This window comes from Xenopus laevis, chromosome 5S, assembly GCF_017654675.1.
Source record: "Xenopus laevis strain J_2021 chromosome 5S, Xenopus_laevis_v10.1, whole genome shotgun sequence".
Lineage (NCBI taxonomy): Eukaryota > Metazoa > Chordata > Amphibia > Anura > Pipidae > Xenopus > Xenopus laevis.
This window is the reverse complement of record NC_054380.1, coordinates 17,820,095-17,846,581: the sequence shown is the minus strand read 5'-3', so window position 1 is coordinate 17,846,581 and position 26,487 is coordinate 17,820,095. Positions and strand designations below refer to the sequence as shown.

The 26,487-nt window shown below is 38.7% G+C and overlaps 2 protein-coding genes across 4 annotated transcripts in view; one reads left to right on the top strand and one right to left on the bottom strand.

Moving 5' to 3' along the window:
- ubr2.S (ubiquitin protein ligase E3 component n-recognin 2 S homeolog) overlaps positions 1 to 26,487 on the bottom strand; it is a 174,915-nt gene that overhangs the window by 71,212 nt on the left and 77,216 nt on the right. The window lies entirely within an intron of this gene.
- The window catches only part of trerf1.S (transcriptional regulating factor 1 S homeolog), an 83,337-nt gene continuing 68,232 nt past the window's right edge, over positions 11,383 to 26,487 (top strand). The window contains exon 1 of one of the 2 annotated variants that reach the window (XM_041564268.1): positions 11,383 to 11,843. The gene's annotated coding sequence lies outside the window, so the exon portion shown is untranslated. The remainder of the gene's footprint in view (positions 11,844 to 26,487) is intronic. The other variant, XM_018265011.2, reaches the window with a different exon arrangement.

Below are 26,487 nucleotides of genomic sequence, written 5' to 3'. Positions count from 1 at the left end.
TCCAGTTTCTTATTCAAATCAATGCATGGTTGCTAGGGTAATTTGGATCCTAGCAACCAGATGGCTGAAACTGCAAACTGGAAAGTGCTGAATAAAAAAGCTAAATAACTCAAAAACCATAAATAATAATAAATGAAAACCAATTGCAAATTTTCTCAGAATATCACTCTCTACATCATACAAAGGTGAACAACCCTTTAAAATATCCAGCGCTTCCCCATATTTCATAATTAAATATTAAAAAATGGCAAATCAGTCAGTGCAGCAACACAGTTACCTAATTTCCCCTACGTCTCTCCTGAGAGTAATCGCCTGGTGCTGGCTGGAGGGGTCGGCGCCTCTCCCAACGAATTCAGTAAAGAAGGTTAGCCAAACAACACAGGTCAGTGTAGCGGGGATCTCCCCTGCACGTTTATTTCGTCAAATGATGTAACGTTTCGGGGGCGTACCCCTTCATCAGACATGTCTGATGAAGGGGTACGCCCCCGAAACGTTACATCATTTGACGAAATAAACGTGCAGGGGAGATCCCCGCTACACTGACCTGTGTTGTTTGGCTAACCTTCTTTACTAAATCAGTCAGTGCCCCATTGGGGGATCCTGTAGTTCCTGGGTCCCTAACAGTTACAGTGGTTATACCCAGTGTCAGACTGGCCCACTGGGATACCAGGAAAACTCCCGGTGGGCCCAGGTGTCAGTGGGCCCTCATCAGGGTCGGACTGGGGGGCCCAAAACCCACTGGGGCTACTGCCCCAGGGCCCCCCGAAGCGCCAGCGTGTTCAGCGCGTCGCTGTGCCGGCCTGTGTGCTGCTTCTCCGCATTTATACACATGCGACTGGCGCCTTGGTTGTGCGCAGAGTGCGCGCAAAATTTTTTTTTGCCGCAACCTCTGATAAAGGGGGTCGCGGAATTAAGAGGCAAATATGGGTACGGACCTGGGCCAGCAGGGCATATAAGAGCCAGGGGCCCACTGGGTTTTTTTCCCGGTGTCCCGCCAGACAGTCCAGTTATCGGAAGGGTTGTCCAGGTCAAAACCAGACCCTACATGCAAGGCACGTGTGCTCATTAGCCCTGAGCTGTCTAAGACACATGGGGGTCAGTGCTCGCCAGTGCCTTGTCTGGCTGCCTAATCTTCTCCAAGCGGGTGCTGGCCATGTAACTGTCCTGCTAGCCCTAACACAGATACAAATACGAATAATAAAAAAGCTAGATCATTAGCCCCTTGTGTCTCCAGGTACACCCGTGACCCTGATTAATTATATATAGTAGTATATTTCTAAACTTTTGGGGAGTGGGAGTAGCCTAGGGGGCCTGTGGAAAGTGTAGCCGAGGGGCCTCTCATCTCATTAATCCACCACTCTTAGGGGGTTATTTATCAAAGTCCAAATTTATCTCAATATTTTCTGGAAAAAAAAATCCTCACTTTTTTTGGTATTTATTTATTAATACACTTTCCAGAAAATTTTGTTTGCGAGAAAAAATCCAGATTTTCACGATTTTTCACCCGAAAACTCTGAAAAATTCAGGGTATTGCCAAAAACCCAGCGCACATCAAAAAATCATTGGGACTTCTCCCATTGAATTATATGCAACCTCAGATTCTGACTTTTCCCATCCTCTGGGTTTAATAAATTCCAAAACATTTGTGATTTTTTTTATAAATCCGATTTTATAAAAAAAAAATCACGAATTTTTCATGATTTTTGCATTCAGAGTTTAGTAAATAACCCCCTAAGTATACCAGGTAACAGTTATGCATTGAATTGATAGTTTTTGAAATCAGTCAAATGCCTAAACCTTTTTTACCTGTGAGCCAAATTCAAATGTAAAAAAAGTTGGGGAGCAACACTAGCATGAAAAAGTTTCTTGGGGTAACAAATAAGGGCTGTGATTGGCTATTTGTTAGCCCCTATGTGGACTGGCAGCCTACAAGAGGCTCTACTCGGCACTATACTTAGTTTTTATGCAATTAAAACTTGCTTTTAAGCTTGGAATTCAAAAGTAAGCACCTGCTTTGAGGACTCTGAGAGCAACATCCAAGGGGTTGGAGAGCAACATGTTGCTCACAAGCTACTGGTTGGGGAACACTGGCCTAAACCTTAACAAAAGATTTGTCCGAAATACAAAATGTAATCCGAAGCCTTTTTTGTATATTCATATTTGAGTGAAAAGTTGCCATTGTCCAATCAAAATTCATGGCACTCATTACAGCATTAAAGTTCTGCTGAAATCTTGTTCCCTAGTGGGAACAAACCATACAATTGCTTTTGGAACCCATATATCCATCTTCATCAGAAACAATTCTTTTGGATTTGGCTGAACACAGTAATTTCCGCGGATTTTGTCCAAATCCAGACCTTAATCTTGCATATGACATCTTGATCTGAATAAAAAGTGAGTTGCGTGATCTGCGAACCCATTTGCTCGCTTTAGTTGTCCAGAACTTTAAAGTCATATCTCATTAAGGGTGTGGATTTGGTTCAGCTGAACACCAAGGATTCAGCTGAATCCATATCCCGGAGAATGTGATCATTGGGGTAGACCCAAAATACAGAATATAGTATTCAAGGCATTCCTGGAACATCTGTGTTGCTTTATTAGTAGTTTTTATTTGCATTCATGAGTAAAGATGGCACGTGCGGGTCCTGTATTTTTATTGATCCAGTAGTGTTTCAGCCATGGTGCAAGACAAGCCATTTCCTTAACCAGTCACCCATAATTTATAAACGAGGTGTGGTGTTTATATAAATGGCCTGTAGATGTTGCTGTGCTCAAGACTTATACTGTGTATACTTTCTATACAGCTTGTGGTGTTAGAGTTGCTTACTGTTGTGTAATGGCTGCATGAGCCTGCTAATAAAGCACTGTTATACTCTACTCATCATCCTTGGCTACCAAAACATAACAAGAGGCTCAGCTATATGAGGGGAAAAGAACTCTACAGTATGCTCTACAAAGGCCTGAATGAGAGGTGTATAGAGGTAGAGAATTTCTTGTTACTCAAAGTCTACTAGCTAAGATTATTCATGGGTCCTATTCAGGATTTATTAAAGGTTTGAATAAAAATAAAGTGAGGGCGCTATCTGTCAAGGGGTTTCTATGTGCTCCCCTAGTCTGCATAGGTTTCCACATTCTAGTAACATACAGACGAGTTAAATGGCTCCTGATAAAATTGTGATTGGATAGGAAAAAGCACATAGATTGTAAGGTCCACAAGGGCAATGACTGATATGATGATGTATAGTCTCCATAAAGCTCTAGGGAATTTGTTGTTGCTATAAAAATAAATGATTATTATAATAAGGGCAAGTTGCTCAGATCTAAATTCCCTATGCAGACAGCTTCTCCAATCAGAAGACTTCTGACAAGGAAACCGCATTCGCAATAAGGTACAATGCAAAATAAACAGCTATTCATGTTGAAGGAGGCTTCTGAGTAAAATGGGTATTAACCCCAGCCCTGCAGTCATCATCAGATCGCTCATCAAAGTAAAATGATTAAAACTCATGAACAGATTTAATGGATTTTAAATTGTGGTCACTCAAAGACTTTACCTTTCACTCTTTTTAGACCCTTAGCTTTTTTTTGAGCTTCACTCTCCCACTGCATCACTCTGATAACATTCAGTGAGGGAATCAAAACATATTTCAGTAACGAAGCTGAGAAAAATAATCGAAAGTCAAACAAGAGTAAAAGTAAATAGAGTGTAGAAAACTGAAATCATTCTCCAAGGTAAGTGTTGCTGTTATCATTGTGCGTATATCCATATTAAGAGTATTATATACTAAAATTCAAATTTTTCTAGAAACTCAAATTTTTAGTAGAAAAAAAATTCTGATATTTTTTTTACCCCAAAGCTGCTAACAATTTGAATCTGAAAATACTTCAGCTAATACCTTTCGAAATCAGGTAAGTCAATGGCAGATGGTCCCTTTAACCTTTGGAACATGTTTTATGCCTTCATGGTTCTTGGAAGTTTCGGGCTTTTAAAACTGGTTTTCGTTCGATAATCCAAATTATTTAAGGTCAAGTTTTTGGAGCATCAATATGAAAAAGCCACATGATACGAATTGACGCTCAATTTTGTTGGAACTTTTTCCGCACAAATATTTTCGAGGCAAATTGTTGATAAATAAAGGGTATTTGGGTTTGGGAGTTTGGTATAAAAATGTCTTAATAAAGTGAAAGAACATTTAAGGTTTAGTAAATAACCCCATATAAGGGTAAGGCCACACAAGGAGATTCGGGGAGATTTTGTCGCCTGGCGACTAATCACCTCGTCTTTTGAGCGACTATCTCCCCAAACTGCCTCAGCGTTTTACCCCATAGGTTGCTATGAAAAGTCACCCGAGGCAACTTTGGGCGACTATTGAAAACGCATCGCCGTGTGTGCATTAGCGCAGGCATCCCTATGGTACACCATAGCAACCAATCAGATATTTGCTCTTAAACAGCTGATAAGTAAGGGAGCTATTTATTAAAACTCAATATTTCCCATTATTTAAGTAATAAAAATTCGACCAAACTTCTATCCATACAATCTGGCTAAATTTACTAACAATTCTGATCGAAAATTGACCATGTGGGAAAAATCTCTACAAAATCGCGCAATTGTGCGACTTTTTCGAATTGTCACCTGCAAAACTTGAATTATTCAGATTATCGAACAAAAAATCAAATTTACTGGATTAAAAATTGAATATGATTGTTTAATATAATTTTTTAATTGTATCATTTGCACTAGCACACACTAAAAGGAAACACTGATGCAGAACAATACTGTCATAGAAGCTGGAGTTACAGGGCTGATTATTAAAGGGGAACTCCGGCTTCCAAACCAAAATTTGATAAGGAGGCCCACATAACCCAGAAACTCCTAATACACCCATCACAGTTACCTGTTTCTTCAAAAAGTATGAATAAATGCCATTTTTTATTCTGAAATCCAGCTGTTTAACAGTTCTTCTCTTTCTGCATCATTTGAAATCCAGGCAGGGAAGGAGGGACTAAACACCGATGTTACAAATTGTAACAACTTCTCCACAGCTTACAGACAGCATGCGGGAACTACATAACCCACAATGCATTGCGCTGTGATGTTCCTTATTGAAATCACATGTGCAGGGAATTGTGGGGTTTGGAGGATGCAGGCTGAGGACAGCTGGCTGTTGATACAAAGTAACAGTAGTCAGCCAGCTCAGCAAAGTAGTCAGAGAGCTCCAGAAAAACTTCAAAAGAGGCTGGCACAAGCTTCAAAAGAGAGCTCAGCAGGAGAGCAGGGGCTAGGCTTAGGGAACAGCCAGAAACCATTAAAAATCACGAAAAGTCTGCATATTTTTTAAATGATGTATATTGCAAAATTGCTTGCAATTATGTTTACTTTTCAAAAAGCTTAAGTTATGTTTGTGTGGAGTTCCCCTTTAACTATTGGTGCAGAATGCAGTGGTTTCTAAACTGCCTTGTAATGTGAATCTGAATGTATTACGAATTAGCACTGTATAGTGACTTTTATACTGTTTGCATACTGTTCATTGTGAGTTGGTCCGTAACCTCATGCAACCAACAGAAGCCCAGTGCATGTGCTGTAATTCAAATGAAAATAAAATAGTATCTACTGGGGGCTCTTTAGAATTAGAGATCTTCACTACTTCGATCACTTTGGGATGGTACAGAAAGTATTGTAGAGCAGGCGCTCAGAATAAATTCATTCTTCCATCAGGCGAGTAAAAGCAAGTTGAAAGAGTTTATGTTCAAAAACACAGCCTTATGCGTTTCTTATTATAAACACTTAGTCAGAGTGCCAGCCTATGACTAAGTGTTTGTAACAGCAAATGCGTACAGCTGTGTTTTTGGCCATAATTAACTCTTTCAACTTGCTTTTACTCGCCTGGTGGAAGAATGAATTTATTTTGCGTGCCTGCTCAAAAATATTTCCTGGTTTCATCTGCTCCCCTTGCTGAAGGCTTGGGCGGTATACCTGGGCCTCTTCTTTATGTGTATAAAGAATATACCTTTTTGGGACCTTTATTCATTTATATTAAAGGTATATTACCTTTTTGGGACCTTTATTCATTTATCCTTACCTCATGGTACAGAAAGTAGTGATGTGTGGGTCACGCAGCTAACCCTAACCCAAGCCCTCCAAACTGGCACGGTCGCTCTATTTATAGCCCTGCACTTGACCCGTCAATGACATCACAAAAGGGGACGGGTCAAGTACATGCCTATAAATAGAGTCTCCTGGAGGTGGAAGCCGGCAGAGTAAGGTCATGGTTGGGAGAAGTGAAAGCAATAGCTCAACTTAAACCCACCCGCGACACAGAAATCTTATGCAGAAGTTGGCCCAAACCCACTTGACCTGCAGGTAAAAGGTCATTTCTCACTACAAGCAGGATGGAAAGAACAGGTGTAGGGATGCACCGAATCCACTATTTTGGATTCGGCCGAACCCCGAATCCTTTGTGAAAGATTCGGCATATGCAAATTAGGGGTGGGAAGGGGGAAAACATTTTACTTCCTTGTTTTGTGACAAAAAGTCACTCGATTTACCTCCCCACCCCTAATTTGCATATGCAAATTAGGATTTGGATTCGGCTGGGCAGAAGGATTCGGCCGAATCCGAATCGTGCTGAAAAAGGCCGAATCCCAAACTGAATCCTGGATTCGGTGCATCCCTGAACAGGTGCAAACTGCCATGATTTTCATCCTGCCGGTTTTTCGTACTTTGCATCTGGTAAAGAGCACAAGTTTAAGTCAGACACAAGTGCTTACCGAATGAACACTAAGGGCAGAATTTTGCATTATAACTTGCATCCAGGGCATATACAAATGACCCCCAAATATGTTGCAATTCTACCCTTCTTCTTTGATCTCCTTTAAACTTTGATTTGGGTGATGGTGAAGTGGTATAGTAAATGAAAGCAATATTTAAAGGGGTTGTTCACCTTTGAGATAACGTTTAGTAGGATGTAGCGAGTGATACTGAGATAATTTGCAATTGGTTTTCATTTTTTATTATTGAATGTTTTTGAGTTATTTAGCTTTTTATTCAGCAGTTCTTCAATGTGCATTTTAAGCAATCTGGTAACTAGGGCCCAAATTACCCTAGCAACCATGCATAAATTTGAATAAGAGACTGGAATATGAATAGGAGAGGGTCTGAATAAAAGGATCAGTAATAAAAAGTAGCAATAACAATACATTTGTAGCCTTACAAAGCATTTGTTTTTAGAAGGGGACAGCGGCGCCCATTTGAGAGTTGCAAAGAATCAGAAGAAAAAGAGACTAAACTAAAAAACCTATAAACTAAATAACTAAAGCTATGAAAAATAAACAATGAAAACCAATTGAAAAGTTGCTTAGAATTGGCAGTTCTATAACCTAATAAAAATTACATTAAAGGTGAAGCACCCCTTTAATATTATGTAGATAGTATTATTTACAATCTGTATTTGAGATATTTTTATCTTGGTTATATAAACATTTATGGAACCTACATATTCTTGTAAAGTGCTGGAAACTATAGTAAGCTGTAGCAATTTTAATTCAACTAAAATGTTGCACTGACGCTGCAGCTTAGGACAAGGACACACAAAGCAGTTTTGACCAAGTAAAATGATGGCAACTAAAAACATAAAAGTCTTGAAAGCCACTTTGTAATTAAAGGTGCCAAGGTGGCTAGACTACAGATATAGTTATGGTGTGCAAGGTTTCCTATATTATATTTTTAGTTTTAAGCATGTCTAAGGCAGGGTTGAAACTAGGGGTAGGCAGAAGAGGCAAGTGCAAAGCTGGGAGGCACTGGGAAATTATGCAAATTAGGGGTGAAAAGGGGGAAACATTTTTTACTTCCTTGTTTTGTGACAAAAAGTCACGCGATTTGCCTCCCTGCCTAATTTGCATATGTATTTGGATTCAGTTCGGCCAGGCATTATGATTCGGCTGAATCCAAATCCTGCTGAAAAAGGCTGATTCCTGGCCGAATCCTGAACCGAATCCTGGATTCAGTGCATCCCTACTGGGAACGTACCTAGTTTATTCCTTGTCCAAGGCCGCATCCCCAATGGTGTTCTGCTCCCTGTAATACTATGGGCCGCCCATTCCCTACCCCTGCGACATCACAAAGCAGGGACTTCTCCTTCAGGCCGTAAAAAATCTATACGAAGGGGGCAACCCTACCCCCCCCCTCCCATTTCTGCTGCCAGATTCCAAGGCCAAGTGGCCAGCGGCAGGTACATTTCTGTTACCATATAGGCATCCAAGGTCCGTCCCTTTAAAGGAGAACTAAACCCCCCAATAATAAAAAGCCCTACCCACTACCCTACATAGCCACTCCTCCCTGCTCCCCCCTCCCTGCATAGGTGATTACCCATGAAAGTTCCCTTAATGCATTACTCAATTTTGTAAAACTTTTTTGACCCATTTTATGACCCTCTAATTACTATGTCGATTTAACAGAATCTGGCAGGTTATGAAGTTTGAACACTTTTCTGGGAGTTTTAGGGTCATGTTATAACTGTTTTGCTAATGAAAGTCAAATTGCCCTTTCAGCTGTTAGTCTCAGTTCTTCCAAAAGATTTGTTTATCTTAAATAGTTACAATTTTATGTTTGCTTATCTTAATTTGTTACAATTTATCTAAGCACAGGGGCTGAGTGTTGTGGGCTTTCTGCCAAAAGGCTTCTTATTTAATTAAGTTTTCGAAACGTTGTATCTTTTTCTGGCGTCGGTGCAGAAGATCAAAGAGAAACTCCGGACTTTGAAATAAAAAGTTGGTTGAGCTATCAAAATTGGGACTGTCCCACAGAAAACAATTGGGAGCTATGATTATGGTCTAACTCAGGGGTCCCCAACCTTTTTTACTCATGAGCCACATTTAGGGGCATATTTATCAAGGGTCGAATTTCGAATTTGAAAAACTTCGAAATCTAAAAGACCAACCAAAATTAAGTCAAAATTTTTTTTAACCGAATAAGTCAGTTTTCAATCGAACAGGTCCATATGCAGCTGAAATCGAACCGCACGAATCGAAGTAATAGGACATTCAATCAAATTTGATTAGAAGATTTTCCCAAAAAAACTTCGATTTTTCAAAGTCCACCAATTGACTCCAAATAGGAGGTTCTAGGAGGTCCCCCATAGGCTAAAACTGCAATCCGGCAGGTTTTGAGATGGCGAATGTTTGAAGTCGAATTTTTAAAGAGACAGTACATGATCAATTTCGATATTCGAATTTGGACTATTCCCTAGTCGAGGTACACAAAAATAGCTTGAAATTCGATTTTTTTTCTTTCATTCAAAAATTCACCTCGACCTTTGATAAATCTGCCCCTTAAATGTATAAAAAGTTGGAGAGCAACACAAGCATGAGAAAGTCCATGGGGATGTCAAAAAAGGACTGTGATTGGCTGTTTGGTAGCCCCTATATGGACTGGTAGCCTACAGGAGTCTCTGTTTTGTAGTACACCTGGTTTTTATGAAACAAAAACTTGCCCCTAAGCCTAAAATTCAAAAATAAGCACCTGCTTTGATGCTACTGGGAGCAACATACAAGGGGTTGGAGAGCAATATGTTGCTCGCGAGCTACTGGTTGGGGATCACTGGTCTAACTTGACCTTGCCAGATCCCCCTGCAAAAAGTTTTTTGGGGCCTTTCCAAGTAGCATTACGGTGACCCCTAAATCCCATACCCATGAGGGCATGGATGAAACATGAGTGCAGGCAGGACAGAGAGTACTGGGGGGTTCAAGTTCTTACCAGGCCCCCTTGCAGGCCCTGCTAATATATATGTAAACTATATCCAATATAACGAAGTACTGAGAGAAAGCAATCAGAGCAGAGCTTGCTGCTAAATATCTTTTATTGAACACAACATGTTTCGGGCGGGTGCCCTTTACACTTGATAAAGGGCACCCGCCCGAAACATGTTGTGTTCAATAAAAGATATTTAGCAGCAAGCTCTGCTCTGATTGCTTTCTCTCAGTACTTCGTTATATTGGATATAGTTCAGCACCTGGAGCGGGGGTGCTCAACTGAGATTGAGAGCAGCAAACTACCATTCCCCAGTCGCATATTCTTTTCTCTGGATATATGTAAACTACTGAGTGGCATCTAACTTCAACTGTCATAACCACTTTCCTCTGCAGTGACTGGTCCATCTATTTTCACATGAATTGATACACTTTAAAGGGTTTGTTCACCTTTAAATTAATTTTTAGTAAGATGTAGAGAGTGATATTCTGAGACATAATGCAATTCGATTTCATCTATTATTATTTGCGGTTTTTGACTTATTTAGCTTTTTATTCAGCAGCGCTCCAATCTCATCAGTCTGGTTGCTAGAGTCCAAATTACCCTAGCAACCATGCATTGATTTGACCGAGAAACTGAAATATGAATAGGAGAGAGACTGAAAACAAAAGTGAGTAATAAAAAGTAGCATTAAAGGGGTTGTTCACCTTCAAACAACTAGTTGTTTTCTGATAGATAACCAAAAATAACGACTTTTTCCAATTGCTTTTTATTTTCTATGCATCACCATTTTATCTAATATTGAAATGTAACGAGTCTTTTTTCACCTGCTAAAGCAGCTCTGGGAGGGGGGTCGCCGACCCTGTAAACTGTTCTAAATTGATACATTTAGTTGATACATTTCTTATCTTTGTCCCTGCTGAGCAGAATCTCTGGGTTTCATTACAGGCATCTGTTAGACTTGATACAATAGTCAATACTCTAGAGATGCTGCTGAGAAATGTATCAACTCAATGTTGCGAAATTGTGACAGTTTAGAGTCTGCACCTGAATTACTGAGCTGTCAGACTCAAACACCAGAGACACGAACATTCAACTTTAAACTAAAATTTTGGAAAAACTGTAAAAAATAAATAATGGAAAATAAATGGAAAATGTCTTTTTTTCTAAAAACAACTGAACTGCAAAAAGTGTTTGGAAGGTGAACAACCCCTTTAACAATACATTTGTAACCTTACAGAGCATTTGGGTTTTTTTTAGATGGGGTCAGTGACCCCCATTTGAAAGCAAGAAAGATTTAAAAGAAGAAGGCAAATAATTTAAAAACTTTAAAAAAATAAATAATTAAGACCAACTGACAAGTAGCTTAGCATTGGCCATTCATTAACATACTGAAAGTGAACTCAAAAGTGAACTACCCCTTTAATATAACCTTGTTTTTAGCACTTGAACCTTGATTTTAGACCAAATCGTTACAGGTTAAGTTTTAATTGAACTTCCCTAGTATTAATGCCCCCATTCCCAGAAAATGGATTCCTTGTATAAATTCCTATTCTTGTATTTACCCTTGAGCACACTCACAACCCCCCACTTCTATTGACTGGTCAGAGTGGGAGGTGGGTTATCCTTTCCTATCAGTCTATAGACAACGAGCAGTTGTCAGCAGGTTCATGCACTTCCTGGTTGCACCCCTCCCACACAGGCAGCCAGACAGATCTGATCCACCAATCATCTGACAACTTGATCACAAACTGACAGAATAAAAAAATGCAAATTGGGCTGTAAAGTGACAGCGGCCAATCCTGGAACCCAGTGCAGTAACCAATGAAGAGGAAAAACACCAATGACTGTCTGCCTTACATTGCAACTTCAGGAACTTGCCTTTGGTTTCGAGATTGCTCTGCAGAGGGAGGCTTGTGCATGGCCAATCCCTGCTGTACCTGCCCTGCAGCTTGTGAGTAGCTCAGAGGAATACTTTACGCGGATACCTGGCTTTCTGTGCTCGCATAAGAAACTAGCCCACTGGCTACTTGCTGCCTTGTAACATGAACACTGCCAGACTTTAAAGAAAGAGTGAAAGCAAGAGAAAAAGAAGGTAGATCAGTTTTTTTCTTAAGATTTTGCAACTCCAGAGCTGTGTTTATTTCCTAAAAGTGTATTAATAATCTAGGGGTAGCTCATGTATTTAGCATGCATGTGGCACTTGTGTGTGCTAAGTGTCATGCAGTGAAAGTGGCTGCAGCGGATTGGAGCTTTCCCTGCTCGAACTGTCAGTGCACTTGTTGCAGTCAGGTATCCGCTTTCCCAGCAGCTGTGATTGTAGGATTGAGCGACTGTCATTTTGCCATCTGCCAGCTATTACTTGGGGTATACTTAAAGTAGCAGCCGCTGCTGAAAAAGAATATGCACCCTATAACTTTTTTGCCTAGTGAAAGAAAATGTCATTCTTGTATACATTCATTAAAAACGTTCAGTGGTTTTAAAGTGTATTGTAAATGGGATTCCTATGAAAAGCAGTCTCTGTTCTCTGCAACGTTGGTTCCGACTCCTGCTTTCAATCGTATTTACAATTTGCAGTTTGCCATTAACTTTGCAGCTACAGTAAATTTGTAATTAATGTATACTGGAAAGTTATTTCATTTTACAAAAAACAGTTTTTAGGTGGAGGAACACTTTTATATTCACTGTGCTTGCTAGGTCATGCCCATTTTCACACCCACCCACAATCGTATAATATATATATATATATATAACTACTACAACTTGTATATGGACGTATGTGTGTGTATATATATATATATATATATATATATATATATATATATATATAATACACAAAAGCCATGAATATCTTGTAAATTATATCTTTATAAACGGTGAGTTCTGATGTCATCAGTTATAAACGGTGGGTTCTGATGTCATTTCTGTCACATGACTCACTGAAACTTGTGTATTATAATAAATAAAGTACCCCCAGTTGCAAAATATGAGGATATTAGAAGTTACCTCGGAGTTCCATGACCTGTATAAAAACACTCGGCCTTTGGCCTCGTGTTTTAATATGGTCATGAAACTCCTTGGTAACTTATAATATCCTTATATTTTACAAGAGGGGGTACTTTATTCACTATATATATATATATATATATATATATATATATATATATATATAATTTTTTTTTATTATTATTATTAGGGATGCACCGAATCCACTATTTTGGATTCGGCCGAACCGACAAACCCTTTGCGAAAGATTTGGCCGAATACCAAATCCTAATTTGCATATGCAAATTAGGGGTGGGAAGGGGAAATCATTTTTACTTCCTTGTTTTGTGACAAAAAGTAATGCGATTTCCCTCCCTGGCACTAATTTGCATATGCGAATTAGGATTCAGTTTTGGTTCAGCCAGGCAGAGGGATTCGGCCGAGTTCAAATCTTGCTGAAAAAGGCCAAATCCTGGATTCGGTGCATCCCTATTTATTATACAGGTATGGGACCTGTTGTCCAGAATATTCGGGACCTGGTCCGTTCCGGATAACGGAATTTACCATAATTTGGATCTTTGGATTTAAGTCTACTAGAAAATCATGTAAACATTAAAATAATCCCAACAGACCTGTTTTTGCTTCCAATAAGGATTAATTATATTTTAGTTGGGATAAAGTACAAGCTACTGTTTTATTATTACAGAGGAAAAAGGAAATCATTTTTAAAAATTTTAATTATTTCATTATAATGGAGTCTATGGGAGATGGCCTTTCTGTAATTTGGAGCTTTTTGGATAACGGGTTGCCAGATAACAGATCCCATACCTGTATATATTTCATACAGCAGGTTATGTCTATGGCCCTCCAGCTTTAACGTCAGTTTGAATGCAGTGGGTTCTGTGTGAACAAGAGTTAGAAGTTTGCAGGTTGCATATTCCTGATGTTTAAATGAATTACTGATTATGATGTGGAACCTTTGTGTTTCAATCATCTGTTCTGGTGTCTTAATGAGAAGTTTCTGGGTAACAAAGCAAAATAATTTTAGGGCCCCCTTAAAGTTTAAGAATAAGACCATTTTGTGTTCTGAATCTGTGCCTTTGCTGGGCTCCACTATACTTCTTTCCTCTGTTGTTACCTCCCAGCCGTGATTAGTAGATCTGCTTGCAAAGAGGTGCTGCAGCAGCATATTCGTTTTCCCATCATTTTTTTTTAACATTCACTTCTCTATTTGAAAAAACTCCATAGAATCCTATATGGATTTGGCCAACAAATAGAAATATTTAGCTTTGTTCCTATGTGTTGGGACACTTCCCAGAGAACACGTGCTATCAGTCTGTAAACATAGTAACGTATATTTAGGGATGTGTCTGAGATCCTATTGGGCCGTGTTTGTATGACAAAATAACGGCTGCAATTTGATCAATGCATTTTTGTCATTGTTCATTATTCTCCAAACACACAAAAACAACAACGGACAGAGTCAATCAGTTTGCTTGTGATTACAGCGCTTCCTATTACGTTGCAGAAATACGTACGATTTCATATAGGACTAAAGCAAATTATTCTTTGCATTTTGAGGTGGAATAAAATGCACAGACAAGTTGCCGTGTGCCTTAGCTCCATACATCCCTGGTTATGAATTTTCTTCTATCTAAGAAGTTACTTTAATTATTTGTTAAATACTGCGTTATCTGTATGTAATTGTTCCACGCCATTTTGCCTAATACTATTTGTATATTTCGAATTAAAATGGTTGCTGAAAGCAGAACTGCTGCTATACCGGTTGTGCAGGAATTTAAATTTTAACTAATTTTGGGTTGGGTTCATCACGAAACTTCGGGCGACTTCGAAACACGAATTGCCGCGTGTGATTAGCGCAGGCGTTTTTTTTTATTTTAGCCGGCGCAGATCAGGGAAGGTGTTCGGCCTAGTGTGGCCTAACCCTAAGGGAATTATTTGCTGTTTCAGGTGTCTGTTTTGTATCCATAATCCCCAAATCAAGATTATATGGGCAGAGGTTTTCAACTAAAAGTTTCATTGGATTTTTTTTTATCAACCAAAAATGGCGTCATGTGATAAGTAATACAGATTACATTTGTATGAAATTCTTTTTAAATGACGTACAATAGTTGCCTCTGTCCTATTATGACTGGGTCTGTGCCCCTCGTGTAAAATTGTTCCTGTATTACGCTGGGCTCAGAAGACAGACTACTGATGAGATTGGATTTTGGTTTTAGAGCCCTTAAACGGTGCTGCATTAAAACATTTTAAGCAAGAGAGAATTTAATATTTACGAGGGTTGGAGCAAAGTTTTGGAAATGTATTGCCTTGCTTGATTTTCTTTGTGCTGAGTAAATGCACGTGTTGCACAGAATCACTGCATAAATCACGTGCCAAAATAGGGCCAATAAAGGATTTTAATTACTGCTAGAAGCAATGTTATACAGGCATGGGACCTGTCATCCAGAATGCTCGGGACCTGGGTTTTTCCGGATAATGTTTTTTTTCCCGTGATCTTAATACCTGAATGCTATTACAAAATTATGTAAACATTAAATAAAGCCAGTAGGCTGGGTTTGTTTCCAATGAGGATTAATTATATCTTAGTTGGGATCAAGTAAAAGCTACTGTTTTATTATTACAGAGGCAAAGTGGAGAGGTTTTAAATGGGGGTTTTGCCTTCCACTGGATCAACTAGCAGTTAGGCAATTTAAAGGAACAGTTCAGTGTAAAACATAATAACCAGAACACTACTTCCTGCTTTTCAGCTCTCTAACTCTGAGTTAGTCAGCGACTTGTTCAGTGAGTTTACAATTGATCCTCACCATTCAGTTTAGATTCAAAGGCATCAGTTATGACCCCATGTGCCCCCCCCTCAAATCACTGACTGCCTGGTAACCAATCATTCTGGCTATTATGTTAGACATCCAGTCACTCAAGTCTTTATACATTACATTTTTGACTAACTATATTAGATACATTTTTTATGTTGCACAGTCTATTTTTATTTTTAAACTGAACTCATTTGCTTATCTTGTATACGTTTAAATATAGGGCCACTAACACTACATCAATGAAATGGGTTTACATGTGTGTGTGTATGTATATATATATATATCGGGTTGTAGCAGTGTGGCATACAGAGACAAATTCTGCTCAGCAAGTTCCAAATTATGTGTGTGTGCGCAAACTTTGCTGTGCACTCTACAAATTATTGTGTGAGCACATGAACACACCGCTTAGAGCATTAACATTAATTGCAACAGGAGCAATCCCAGGGGAATGCAATTGCTGTCCCTCCCCTTAGAGTCCTGCAGCGGGTCTGGTACCCGTGGGTTACCTGCAAAAACCTGCGGTACTTTGGGGGTTGAGGGGAGAAGTTCTGGGTGTGGGTAAAGACGAGGGTCGGCGGTTCTGCGGGTCGCTGGTCGGGCCGCGGGTCTTCTCAGTAGCGATATTTACTCCTTTTTTCTGGTCACTTCTACTTCCGATGATGTCACTTCCGGTTTACAACAGCACTTCCTGATTCTTGATGATCAGCGGGTCGTGGGTCCGGGTTGCGGATAAGGTACTTGTGGGTAGGGTCGGGTAGCGGTTCCAAGCGGGTAAGAATGCGGATTGCAGGTCGGGTACGGGTCCCAAAAAATGGACCAGCGCAGGACTCCCCTCCCTGTGCATGTACGCTCTGCATTAAAGAGGTGTATTTCCAGATAAAAAATGAAAATTCACTTCTTAAAGGCACCCCTAAGAATGTACAGAAGTTGCATTTTTCCAATGCTGATACATTTTTTTCAGGAGTATCAAACTGGGATCTGAACTGTCAATAAATATCTGACACCCAACTGCTGCATAAAGACAGAATGAAGAGAAACAGATGCTGAGAGGAATAGTGAACATTAACTTGATTATTTCAGAAACAATGCAGAATATTTAATATATTTAGAAAGATTCTTATTTCAGTATCCTGAAGCTTATATTAAATTTTCATTTTCGCAATAGTTCCCCTTTAAATGGACGCTGCTAGTGCTTTCCATTTAAACTCTATAAAAACGTTGTATGTAAACTCCATAAAAGCAAATGATAGACTGCACAGTACAGTTTGGCCACTCCTCCACCTCTTTAAGAAATGGCATCATAAGTACATCAGATATAAACTAGATCCTACATTGTATCGCTTGATATCACAGCTTGTCATTGTGGTTGTTGTGACAGAGTGGGGAGTTATCTATTAATCGACAATCTAGCAGGGACACCAGCAAGGGGAAACTCCAACAGTTATCAGCAAGGACACATTACTGAACCCAGGAATATTATGACTATGAAAGACTATCCTAGATTAATGGATAACTAATAATCCGTGTGTCATGCCAGGTAGGCAATGAAGTGTTATAGATTTATACACACACACACACACACACACACACACACACACACACACACACACACACACACACACACACACACACACACACACACACACACACACACACACACACACACACACACACACACACACACACACACACATACCTGCTCACACACACACACACACACACACACACACACACACACACACCTGCTCTGAGTCCTCTGTCAAAAGAAACAAAGCATTTCTTTCCTTCTATTGTGTACTCATGGGCTTCTGTATCAGACTTCCTGCCTTCATCTTAAACCTCCTTGCCCCGGGCGTGAGCATGCTCAGTTTGCTCCTCTGACCCCCCTCTTCTCTGCTGTAATCTGAGCCCAGAGCTATAAGTGAGCAGGGAGAGACTCAGGCAGGAAGTGACGTCACACCAAGCTAATACTACAGCTGCTATCCTATAACAAACAGAGAGCTTCTAGAGCTTTTTACTCAGGTATGGTAAAACATTCTACAGAATACATACAGCATTCTAGCTTGCACTATTGCAGCTAATCTATCGGCAATAAACTGCCTCCGTAGCTTTCCTTCTCCTTTAAATGAAAGTTTGTTTAATAAGTAATAATATATCATTGCCAAATGAAATTGCAAATACGACAATCCATTTCAAAATCCACGCAGGATATATTTCCAACAGAGCAAAAGGTGATATTTTCAGTTTCTCCGCAGATTGTTAAGCATCTGTACACATTTGTATATGCAGGAAGCATACCAGGAAGTGAGGGATACAAAAAGGAAGTGGATTCCTTCAACCTAAATAGTGCAAAGCTGTTCCTATACCGTGGGGAGACCAATTTATCAAATATCAAGGAAAAAAAACAAAATCACAGAGGAAAAGAAAAAAAACTGCATGTGACTTATTATCCGCTTTCTGTTAACTTGATCACTTGATTATTTAAGAAAGAACTGGAACAGAATATTTGTGGTCAAGTTTATCTGCAGAAAAAAAACTTGGCACACAAGCGAAAATCACATTGTTCTATTCATTTTCAGTTAGGGTGAAAAATCTCTAATATTTTAAAGGAGACATATTGGGGCATATTTATCAAGGGTCGAATGTCGAATTGAAAAAACTTTGAAATTCAAAAAGACCAACCAAAATTAAATCGAAGTTCTTTTTTGGCTGAATAGGTCAGTTTTTGATTGAATAGGTCAGTTTTTGGCCGAATTTGAATAGTACGAATCGAAGGAATAGCGCAGTCGATCATATTCGAATCAACGTTTGAGTCCGCCAATTGACTCCAAATGAGTTCTATGAGGTCCTCCATAGGCTAAAACAGCAATTCAACAGGTTTTAGATGACGAATGGTCAAAGTCGAATTTTTTAAAGAGACAGTACGTGATAAATTTCGATATTTGAATTTTCAAATTTATTTCAAATTCGAAAATTCGAATTTAATAAGTAAAGTTGTTTGTGACAATGCTCATTGACTTCTAAAGAAATGTTCTATAGAATCTTTTCTTTTCTTTAAAAAAGTTTGCATTATTTCAAGAAAAAAAAAAACTTATTGTGGTGCATTACTGATGGGAACATTATTTATCAAAATCCAAAATGTTCTCACTCCAACAAAATCCAAATCGTTTGTTTTTTTCGGACCTGTCGCTAAAATCGGTGACTTTTTCGGATTTGACGCCCGAAACCACAAAATCTTCAAATTATTGAACAAAACCCATCAGTATATTTTTAAAATGTCAACTCAACATCTGCTATTGACTTCTACATGAACTCGGCAGGTCTGAGTTCGAGTACTTTTTTTATTCAGACTTTTAACACCATCGAGCTTTAATAAATCTCGAAAAATTCAAGTTTTTTTTTTTAAATGAAAAAATGGTGGTCCGGCCAGAAAAAAAAATGAGCTTTAATAAATAACCCCCTTACTGATTATAAGATCTGCAAGTTTTGGTTCACACTTGATATTTTTAACTGTCACACATATTGTACATTATGTAAAATCTATATTTTACCCATAGGTCCCAGACCACCAGGATTTTTTTTTTTGTTTCTCTTAATTGCAAATAATTGTTTTTCAGTTAAAGAACATGCCTTATTATTTCAGTACACCTGGGGGCATATTTATCAAGGGTCAAATTTCGAATCGGGAAAACGGTGAAATTTAAATTCAAAATGACCAACCGAAATTACGTTGAAGTTATTTTTTGTTTGAATTCGGGCGAATTCAAATCATACCAATCGAGGAATAGCGCATTCTGATTCAAATCAAAGTTTTTCCCAAAAAAAAGTCCACTAATTGACTCCAAATAGGTTCTAGAAGGTCCCCCATAGGCTAAACCAGCAATTCAGCAGGTTTTAGATGGAGAATTTTTAAAGAGACAGTACATGATAAATTTCGAGATTCGAATTTTTGCATTTTTTTCAAATTCAAATCGAATTTGGACTATTCCTTAGTTGAAGTACACTAAAAAAAATAGCTTGAAATTCAAATCTTTTTCATTCAAAAATTCATCTTGACCTTTGATAAATCTGCTCCTTGATCCCCAACCTTGAGGAATAATATATTAACCCCCCTCTAACTAATAAACTCGACATTGAGACAATAAAATACCATATCTGTCATTATACCTTTCAACAGCTGCCTGGCACTGAGCTCTGTGGATTTCTTCACCTAACCCTCTCATGGTGCACTCTAATGACTGAGAGTAGACACTACGCGGCAGATTTATCAAAGGTCGAAATTTCGAATTTATGTGAATTGTTTTTTACTCTAATAAATTTGAATATACTCACAACTCGAACGGGAGGTTATTTAAGAAAAAACTCAAACACCTAAAACTCGAACGAATATTACCAACCCGAAAACCTGAATCGAATTCGAATAAACTTGAATCTATTTTTTTTCTCTGAATGTCAGGAAAGCTATTAACATCTTCAAATGGGTCACTGGACCTCTGCCATTGACTTCTACATTAACTTGGCAGGTTTTAGGTGGCGACTAGTCACATTGGAATCGTTCCAAGGGTCCAAGTATGATAAATCTCGAATTTGATTTCCAATTCGAGTTTGGATTATTCTCAACTTGAATTTTTGAGTTTTAACCAAAAATCCAACTCGTCCCTTAGTAAACCTTCCCCTACATCTTTGCTCTTGCCTTTTGCTCTTTTAAATCAAGTGTCCACCTGCCACTGAAATGACTAGTGGAGATCAATTCCAAGCTGTCATTGTAATAAATGAACACTAGGGGGTTGATTCACTAAGGGTCGAATATAGAGGGTTAATTAACCCTCGATATTCGACTAGGAATTAAAATCCTTCGACTTCGAATATCGAAGTCGAAGGATTTAGCACAAATACTGCGATCGTACGATTATTCCTTTGATCGAACGATTCGAAGGATTTTAATCCAACGATCGATGGAATATCCTTCGATCAAAAAAACTTAGGCAAGCCTATGGGGACTTTCCCCATAGTCTAACATTGACTTCGGTAGCTTTTAGCTGCCGAAGTAGGGGGTCGAAGTTTTTTTTTAAAGAGACAGTACTTCGACTATCGAATGGTCGAACGATTTTTACTTCGAATCCTTTGATCCGAAGTCGTAGTCGAAGGTCGAAGTAGCAAGTAGCCCATTCGATGGTCGAAGTAGCCCAAAAAAAACTTTGAAATTCGAAGTTTTTTACCTTCGAATCCTTCACTCGAAGTTAGTGAATCGGCCCTTAGGTCTACAGGTATGATGCTAGTGGCTGGGGTAGGGCAAGCATAACATTTTTATTGACTTGTGGCATAGACAGGCTTTACTTTTCCTTTACGAGACATCCTGCTACACATTGACAAGCGTAGATGGAAAATCCATATACAAGAGGTGTTTTTGTCCCAGCTAAATTCACCATAAAGCTTCACAGGAATGTGATATCCGAAATAGCGTCTGTATTGTTCTGCAATTAAAAGGTTATTTTCTGTTCAATACCAAGTATGGTCAGTATTGACAACATTACAAAATGTAATAATAACTAATAAGAAAAATTGGTAATAGCTAATAAGATATCCTTCCACTCACAGGGGCAGATTCACTAACGGGCAAATTTTCGCTTCACGCCCATCGCACCACTTCGCCAGGCGCAAATGCGCTGTGAATATGCTAATTCACTGAAATGCAAAGTTTTGTCCCGGGTGTCGAACAATGGCGTTACTTTGGCAGTGTGAGCATTTCATAGCGAAAATGCAATAGTGTTCATTTGTGGCTAACGAAAATTCGGTAGTGATCTTGCGCTTAGGTCAATTAGCATAGGGCGGGTAATTTAAAGTTGTTTGGATGTCTTTATTATAAATGTTGGTGCAAATGCTTGAAGTCACCACTTTTTATTACACATGTCCAGGGAACCTTAATAAAGACAATAGAGTTAATATAATGTCCTACACATCAGCCCACTGTAAAATGAATGTTCCATATGTTATGAAATGTCTGGAGAAAAAAAAAATCGAATTTCGAGCTATTTTTTGTGTACTTCGACTAGGGAATAGTCCAAATTCGATTTGAATTTGAAAAAAAAATCGAAAAAGATCGAAATTTATCATGTACTGTCTCTTTAAAAATTTGACTTCGACCATTCGACATCTGAAAGCTGCAGAATTGCAATTTTAACCTGTGGGTAGACTGTCACGGTTGCGGTTGTTTTCTCTGGAAAAAAGGCGCTTGCGAGGGGACATGATTACACTTTACAAGTACATTAGAGGACATTATAGACAAATAGCAGGGGACCTTTTTACCCATAAAGTGGATCACCGTACCAGAGGCCTCCCCTTTAGACTAGAAGAAAAGAACTTTCATTTGAAGCAACGTAGGGGGTTCTTCACAGTCAGGACAGTGAGGTTGTGGAATGCACTGCCGGGTGATGTTGTGATGCTGATTCAGTTAATGCCTTTAAGAATGGCTTGGATGATTTTTTGGACAGACATAATATCAAAGGCTATTGTGATACTAAACTCTATAGTTAGTATAGGTATGGGTATATAGAATTTAATTAAAAGTAGGGAGGGGTGTATATATGGATGCTGGGTTTTCATTTGGAGGGGTTGAACTTGATGATCTTTGTCTTTTTTCAACCCAATTTAACTATGTAACTATGTATATATTTTCAAAAACTAAAGGTGGTCAAACACGGGCAGATTAAAGTTGCTGACATCAATCCTTTAGACCAGTGATCCCCAACCAGTAGCTCGTGAGCAACATGTTGCTCTCCAACCCCTTGGATGTTGCTCCCAGTGGCCTCAAAGCAGGAGCTTATTTTTGAATTTCAGGCTTGGAAGGAAGTTTCGGTTGCATAAAAACCAGGAGTACTGCCAAACAGAGCCTCAATGTACATTGACAATCTACACATTGGCTACCAAATGGGCAATCACAGCATTTATTTGGCACCCCAAGAACATTTTTCATGCTTGCGTTGCTCCTCAACCACTTTTGCTTCGGAATGTTGCTCACGGGTTCAAAAGGTTGGAGATCCCTGCTTTAGACGGATTCGGCAGATTATCTGCCCGTGTGTGGGGGCTCCCGACGGGTCCTCCCGATCGATATCAGGCCAAAAATCGTCCCGATATCGATTGGGCAAGTTTGACTTTTTTTCTGCCATCCAGGACCGCACCGGCTAGTTGAAGCGGTCCTGCGACCCATCGGTGCTCATTCGCAGCATTGTAATCCGATTGTTCGCCCGATATCACTCAGCCGTTAGTGGACATATCGGGTTAAGATCCGCATGTTTCTAGTAATGTATGGCCACCTTTATTTGCATCTACTTTAGCTCAATGGTTGCAGGTTCAAAGATAGGTGGGGTATTATGAAGAAAACCATGAATGGTTACAGATTGCACTTTGTACCTTGACCACTTTTAGCAGACTGATAGATTTTAAATAACCTTTGGTAGAACTCTCAAAATTGTCCTTAAATGCCACAGTTCAGATACTCAAGCTGAGTCTCAAGTTATTCATTAATTACAAATATTTTTTACAGCAGTAGCCAGAAAGGGCAAAATACATGTAAGGCTCACTACCTTAATAAAAGTATTTCCTAGCAAACTATATGAAAGATTTTATATGCTGTAGTGCTGCTCGGAGTTGCAACCTCACCCTCTTCTGTTTCTGATTTGCACCACCCCCTTCATCCATGGCAAAATTCCTGTCTGTTATTGCCCAGCCAACCACGCTTCACCCTGTCTGACTGGGTGTAATAATATTCAGTTGTTTAGCTGCAGGCCAAGTTGGATGTGCGGAGTTTTACAGCAGGAATGGAAAGTGTTAACAATTTAAAGGAGAACTAAACCCTGAAAATTAATGTGGCCAAAAATGCTATATTTTATATCCTGAACTTATTGCACGAGGCTAAAGTTTCAGCTTGTCAATAGCAGCAATGATCCAGGACTTCAAACTTGTCACAGGGGGTCACCATCTTGGAAAGTGTCTGTGACACTCACATGCTCAGTGGGCTCTGATTGGCTGTTGAGAAGCTAAGCTTAGGGCTCGTCACTAATTATCCAGCAGAAAATGAGCTTCCCCTGTAATATAAGCTGATGCTACAGGTTTGCTGATTATTCAATTCTGATGCTAATTGCACTGGTTTCTGTGCTGCCATGTAGTAATTATCTGTATTAATTACTAATCAGCCTTATATTGTGACATTTCTATTCTATGTGTACTGTATATTGTGAGTGGGTCCCTAAGCTCAGTAAGTGACAGCAGCACAGAGCATGTGCAGTGAATCAACAGAAAAGAAGATGGGAGCTACTGGGGCATCTTTGGAGACACAGATCTTTACTGCTAAAGGACTGTGGTTGCCTTGAGCTGGAACAGAAGCCCAAAACATAATGTACAACATTTCTAGCTACTTCTTTAGTTAAGATTTCGTTTTCCTTTAAAACAACAATGCTAACATACGAACAGCTGGTGTACAATTCAAAATACGCAGCAGCTTCTTTAAAGGGGAACTTCAGTTAGGACAGGGCACTGATACAACTTTATCAACTGAAATATTCATGATAAAGGACAAGTATTTGGGTGGCATTATATTACTCTAACAGTAGAATGTTTGTGTAAATGTTTTCACTTGTATTGCACTTTTAATTGCTATCACAAGCCCACCTTTCTTTTCCGGCCAGCTTGTTTTCTGGGCTCAGCACTTTATTCTATAGAATGCCAGACAATCCCATCAAATGAATAGAGAGCTAATCCAACTAGGCTGATTTTACAGAGCCTTGCAGTTTATCGTACTGTTTGTGAAGGCATAGCTGCTATACCCTACATCCTACTGTGCAAGTATATATATATATATAATATATAATAATTCTATCTGTATGCCTTTTTTTTAATGATTAGTCTACTCTCGCTATCTTTACCCTACAGCACGCCCTCTGGTTCTTAGGGTCACTGACCCTGGCAACTAAACTACAGATTAACTATTTATTATTATTTAAATAATTCAAATATAATATAATAATAATTCATCACTGCATTACTATTGCAAAATACACATAGCTGCTTTATTGATGATTCTAAACATAACAATGTACAGGTATGGGACCTGTTATCTAGAATACTCATTCTCATTTCCGGATAATGGATCCTTCAGTAATTTGAATCTTCATACCCAAAGTCTACTAGAAAATCATGTAAACATTAAATAAACCCAATAGGCTGGTTTTGCTTCCGATAAGGATTAATTATATCTTAGTTGGGATCAAGTACAAGTTCCTGTTTAATTATTACAGAGAAAAAGAGAATTGTTTTTAAAATGTTAATTATTTGGATAAAATGGAGTCTATGGAGCCTTTCCGTAATTTGGAGCTGTCTAGATAACTGGTTTCCGGATAACTGATCCCATACCTGTATATTGAAATACGTTATAAAGACTGAGATATGCGGTGTATTGCTGTTCCCTTCAAACTGGCCAAACTTACCTACTTACAGCGACCACCTCCTTCCCTTATGTTTAAAATGATACAAAGCGCTCAGTCCTCTTGTCGTCAGAAACATACTTTGTAGATTCCTCGGACGGGACCCTCACAAAAGTGCTGACAAAGAAATCTGGGTGCAGAGTCTTCTGCCATCGCTCTCTGTGTCTCATTTTTAGCATCAGCAACAAAGTCCACTTAGTAACAACATTAATGGAAAAATGGCACAGAAAGGTCTTACTGTAAAGAAAAATTCCCTTCAAAATACCCTCGTTATATTTTACTAAATTCTTGAGAACTATGTGGGTGCAGTTTTTATAGTCCATAAAAGAAGCATATACTAAATTGATAAGGCTATTCTTGTTATTATAAAGCAATCTGTTTACTGGCAGTAACTTTTATCTGTGTGCGACATATTAATACTTCGGCTTCATTATTGGGGCTTTTAGCCTGTGACTGATCCACAGATCTTCAAGATCTCCCAACAGCCAACATTTCCGCTGTTATAGACAAAATAGTTGCCTATTAGCCGTTAGCCTTGATTATAAATTAATATGCTGATTGCTTTATTACAAACTAGTACCCTCCAGGAGATTACCTGTTTGGCATGCCACTTATTATATTTTCTAGAACTGAGAAGATGTATTAGAACTCAAATAACTGATTCCAGTACAAGCAAAATCTAACAAAATAACTGTCTTTTGCACAAATCCTGCATGTAGAGAGACATGATGTCTGGTGATTTTAATAGAGCGAGCTCTAATAAATCTTCTAAGCAAAAGGATCCCCCTATAAGATATATTGGATCTAACTGTCAATGAATATCTGACACCCAACTGCTGCATGAAGAGAGAATGAAGAGAAACTGATGCTGAGAGAGGAATAGTGACGATAAACTTGATTATTTCAGAAACGCTACAGAATTTTTAAATGATTGTATTTAGAGAGTTTCTTATTTCTTATAATAAAACAGCAGCTTGTACTTGATCCCAACTAAGATATAATTAATCATTATTGGAAGCAAAACCAGCCTATTGGGTTTATTTAGAGGCAGATTTATCGAGATGAATTTTCAAATTGAAATAATATAATATTTTTTGTATACTTCAACTAGGGAATAGTTCAAATTCTATTCGAATTTGAAAAAAAATCAAAAATTCGAATAATGAAATTTATCATGTATTGTCTCTAAAAAATTTCGACTTCAACCATTTTCCATCCAAAACCTGCCGAATTGCTGTTTTAGCCTATGGAGGACCTCCTAGAACCTAATTGGAGTCAATTGGTGGACTTTGAAAACCTAAGGTTTTTTTGGGAAAAACTTCAAATCGAATTTGATCGAATGCGATATTCCTTCGATTTGAATTCAGCCAAATATGCACCTATTCGATCAAATACGGACACATTCAATCGAATACGGACCTATTCGACACAAAAAAAC